The 4910-nt window shown below is 44.6% G+C and overlaps 1 long non-coding RNA gene across 1 annotated transcript in view; it reads right to left on the reverse strand.

Annotated features, from left to right (window-relative positions):
• LOC121032964 (uncharacterized) overlaps positions 1 to 4323 on the reverse strand; it is a 26173-nt gene extending 21850 nt beyond the window's left edge. The window contains exons 1-2 of the long non-coding RNA XR_005791633.1: positions 3461 to 4323; positions 2504 to 2804 (exon numbers count right to left, since the gene is read on the reverse strand). This is a non-coding gene — a long non-coding RNA (uncharacterized LOC121032964). The remainder of the gene's footprint in view (positions 1 to 2503; positions 2805 to 3460) is intronic.
• Between the last annotated feature and the right edge of the window lie 587 nt (positions 4324 to 4910).

The raw sequence follows: 4910 nt of genomic DNA on the forward strand, positions 1-4910 counted from the left end.
CAACATTTTATTAAAATAGGGATTTGGTTTGTTTTTTTTTTTTTTTTTTACTTAGCCTTGCACTAAGCAATAAGACCTGTGAAATAATGGGTTTCTTGTGTCATAAATATTACATTAAAATACGACCGTATCACCAGAAAACCCTCTTGTTACCACCAGTGGTATGCTTGGAGAAACACTGCATAATTTCATCAGTCCCCCCCCCTCCCAATTTACCCAACAAAGAGGGTAATAATATTATCACCATTTTACAGATGAAGACATGAGGCTCTGTGAGATTAAATAGCTTCCTCAAGAGTTCTCACCAGAGCTAGGATTTGAGCCAAGTTCTGTTTGACTTAAAAGGCTATAGCCCTTGTTTTCTCCCAGGAGCAGGGAGGCAGAGACCTCCTAAGCTGAAGAAGAGGAGGAATAAGAGTGAAGAGTCCCAATCTCACTTGAAATCCTCCTTTCAGCTCTCCTTCACTTATCCCCATTTCTTCTTTGCTTTCAGTTCTACGAAAGTCTCCTTCTCACTCACCAAGGCAGAACATTCCAGAACGCATCCCTCATAAATAAAGACTGCCAATTCTTCATGAGGAATAAAATGTCTTTTGGAATTTTTTTTTTTTTTTTTATCATTTCTAAAATGATGATAAAGAAATTCAGCTGTTTGTAGCTCTGGCCGCACTGGTAGGGAAGAAGAACTCAAGTCTGTGGAAGGGTCTCACAACACCCCTGTGGGAGGCTGTGGAGCGTGTCCTTGTCACATTGAGCCCAAAGCGGCTCGTACCTGAGAATTATCTAAAGTGGCTACTCACACCGGAGAATTGTGGTGACAGGTGTGGCGGAAGACAAATCCCTAGACTCTGCCACTTACCAGCTGTGTGACCTTGGGCAAGGCCCCGATTGTCTCTGATAAGAGAGGAGAAATTCGGGTCTCAAAGGGTTATGTAGCTTTAAGTGGGGACCCTAACAGTTAGTATGAAAACACTCCATTATCACTGTTAGTATTTTTTTTTTAATTTTTTTTTCAACGTTTATTTATTTTTGGGACAGCGAGAGACAGAGCATGAACGGGGGAGGGGCAGAGAGAGAGAGGGAAATACAGAATCGGAAACAGGCTCCAGGCTCTGAGCCATCAGCCCAGAGCCTGACGCGGGGCTCGAACTCACGGACCGCGACATCGTGACCTGGCTGAAGTCGGACGCTCAACCAACTGCGCCACCCAGGCGCCCCTCACTGTTAGTATTTTAAATTGCTGTGAAAGTAAAAAGGGCTTTCATGTTCAGAACCCAGTTAGCTTGACGTAAATTGTAGCACTTAGAGCAAATATTGCCTTTTCTTCTCAGAAACTTCACAGAAAGAAAGAAAGAACGAAAGAAAGAAAGGGAGAAAGGAAGGAAGGAAGAAAGAAAGAGGAAGGAAGGAAGAAAGAAAAGGTGAGTTGAAAGAGCAATTCCTAAAGCAGAAAAAAAAATTGTCAAATTTGGAAATATCCCGGACCCCACAGTCTCACTTTAGACCTTGTTTCCTCTTTCCTTAATATTCTAGTCCAATATGCGTGACCCTTTGCCTCTGCCCCAGGGCCTCACAGACAGAACGGACAGGACAAACAGGACATGACTTTGCCCAAATTAGTTTCACTTTCTCCAAACCAGGCCATGGCCACAGCCAGGGAGAACTGTTTTTCCCTAGTACCTCATTACATCTTTTTGTCTTCCTTCTCCTCTGGAGAGGACACTCATTCTGTAGAAAAAGCTTGGCTGACCAAGGGGAGAGAACATCATTCTTATCACAGCCTAACCGTAGATATCGAGACCCTAGCCTGTCCCCCGCCCCCACCACAAATATGTAACCGTCTACATCTCAAACAACCTCCCTGTTTCTGAGGGTTTCATCTGTCTAATTGGTTCGACGTTGAGGGAGTTTGGAGCTGTCAGGCACTTGTCAATGGCTGAAGGAGAAAGTAATACATAAAAAGATTTGTGAATAGTCACTTTGTGCCAAACAGAACTCACATTTGTCTTCTGTCTAAAAAGCCGGAAGGAAAATAATAAAAAAAAATTAAAAAATGAAAAGCGGGTCGTCATCGACTTTGAATGTGGTTTCATTGATGCTGTTAGAAAATATTTTACCTCTAAATGAAAATAAAGATGAGCTGCCTCTCTGAGGAGGCAGAAGTTAAGTGATAATAGAAAGAAAAGAAAAGTTGGTATAATTTTGTGTGAGGTTTGGTGACATTCAGTGTCCCAGATCAGTGCTTTGGGAATCATCTTCCCTTTTGATCTTGCGGTATGAATGGACATAGAGGCCAACTATCTAAAGAATCACCTGGGTACATGGGGCAGAACAAAAGAATCTGCCAGGAAGGGGAAAAGCACACATATACAAATAAGCAGAAACATTAACTCCAGTCTGGCTAACTATTAAGTTATAATTTCTTCTCCACTCCATAGCATACCAACCAATCACTCAGCAAGGTAAAAAGCGTAGTAAAATTTATTTTTCAGATTTATCTCACCTTGCTGCCAGCTCAGCCCTCCCGATACACATCTGCCAACTGCCTCTTCCACGACCCCTTCTCCCTCAGGGACCAGGGAGTTGTGCTCATCTTGATTTCTTCTGTAAGCTGTGGGGCCTTAGGATGATCCGATGCAGGTATATAGTCTTCTCAACATCTCTCTCTTCCACTTTCTTTTCTTGCTTTCCTGCATCCATTTTCTGCATCCTCCTCACCCAGATACTTCCATCCCTGGCAGTTTTGTCTGTGATCTCACTTGCCTCCTCCTTCTGATTAGGCCAGTCTTCGAGCATCCATGAGGCTGCATGATATGGAATGAACGTAGATCACCAGAATGTCAAAATCCTGGCTTTTTACCTCCTAGCTGTGTGATCTTTGTCCAGTTACTTAACATACCTGCTTCAAGAAACCAGCAGCTATAATACTACCTCGGAGGAATTTTGAGACGGTGGAACGAGAAAATGTACGTCACGATTATGGCACATTATTTTTTTTTTTAATTTTTTTTTTTCAACGTTTATTTATTTTTTGGGACAGAGAGAGTCAGAGCATGAATGGGGGAGGGGCAGAGAGAGAGGGAGACACAGAATCGGAACCAGGGTCCAGGCTCTGAGCCATCAGCCCAGAGCCCGACGCGGGGCTCGAACTCACGGACCGCGAGATCGTGACCTGGCTGAAGTCGGACGCTTAACCGACTGCACCGCCCAGGCGCCCCACGATTATGGCACATTGAACAGCACACTTTTTTTCTTGTATTCCCCCAAATAGTCCCGGTTTAATGGATTCTTTGTCACAGGTTACACTAAATAGTCTAGCACAATTATTACTCAGGTTTCATTCAATGTTTTCATTCATCATTCTAGGGAACACAGTAACATTCATTTTTGGCACCTGCCTCTGGGGAGGTAGTGACATCTTTTTTTGGTCATAGATCAATTTCCATAACTGGCCCTTTACCTTCACATAGTGCAGCAGGCTCTGCTCAGTTTGCAACTGTGAAAATCCTCAATGGTTTCACGCTTAGCCCTGGGAAACCTCTGATGGCCCCTTGGGAGCCAGAACAGTACCAAACGAGAAGTTTCTACTTCTCTTCTGCTCACAGGGCACTGCCCAGAAAAGGTGGGAGGGCTGCCTGCTCAAGTGTGGCCTTCAAAGACAAGGTGGAGATGAAAAAGAAGTGAGAATGTGGCACAGTAGCCTGTGAACCCGCGACATGTAGCTGTGGGGGAAACAGTGGCCCCGAAGGAGCCATTTGCACAAACCAGTTCATGACCGGAAAATGGAACCACCTGCAAACAGAGCCTGTTAAGACAGGGACAGGGTTTTCCGTACCGCTTTTACCCTAGAGAGGATTATGCCTCATCTCAGCTCTCAGTGCAATTTGTTTTGATGCTGCTCACACAGGTTCCTTTTAGGAGGAAAAAATTGCAAAATCACTAATTTTCTTTTCCTTTACACCTCAGTTCCAATTAAGTCCGAGGCCAGACTCAATTGCAAATGGGTATGTATTAGTTAAGATACAGTTAAGGCTGCTGTGTAAAAGGGACACGAAAGTGGAATTTTATTTTTCTGGTGTAACAGTCTGAGCACAAGCTTTTCAGAGCTGGTACGTGAGCTTTGGTGTTGGACCCCCGGTTTCCTCCTATCTTTTTGCTTTGCTGTTCTCAATATATATGGCTTCCATCTTGTGGTGTCAGATGGCTGCTCTGGCTCCCACCATCACAACCGCATTCCAGCTGTGGCAAGAAGAAGGAAAGAAAGGGAGGGCACCTTGCTTTTTTGTAAAAGAAGTCTGGGGGGCGCCTGGGTGGCTCAGTTGGTTGAGCGTCCGACTTCAGCTCAGGTCATGATCTCGCGGTTCGTGAGTTGCAGCCCCGCGTCGTCTCTGTGCTGACAGCTCAGAGCCTGGAGCCTGTTTCAGATTCTGTGTCTCCCTCTCTCTCTCTGACCCTCCCCCGTTCATGCTCTCTCTCTGTCTCAAAAATAAATAAAAATGTTAAAAAAAAATAATAAAAATAAAAGAAGTCTGGAAGTTCCAAACATCAATTCTGCTTTCGTACCATTGGCCAGCACTTAGCAACATGAGCACACTAGCTGCAAGCTGCAAGGGAGACTGGGAAATGTAGTCCTAGCTGGGCAACCATGAGTCCAGCTAAAACATTGCTACAGAAGAAGGGTAGAATGTGATATGGGGGCACACTTACCACTCTGCCCAAAGGACCAAGCCGGTTTATAAATAAGTGAAGCCTGCTGGGTGTAAGGACATCTGCATATTTTATGCGGGTAGTGAAGCCTACAGGTGGAGCAAACAGGAAAGCCCCACTTTGAGGGGCAGTTGACCTCACCCTACATCATATTGTCATGCTGAAATTCAGGCTCAATGTTCCAGATCTTCTGGCTTTTGAGA

This window comes from Herpailurus yagouaroundi, unplaced genomic scaffold (genome assembly GCF_014898765.1).
Source record: "Herpailurus yagouaroundi ecotype Mexico unplaced genomic scaffold, PumYag 28, whole genome shotgun sequence".
Taxonomy (NCBI): Eukaryota; Metazoa; Chordata; class Mammalia; order Carnivora; family Felidae; genus Herpailurus; species Herpailurus yagouaroundi.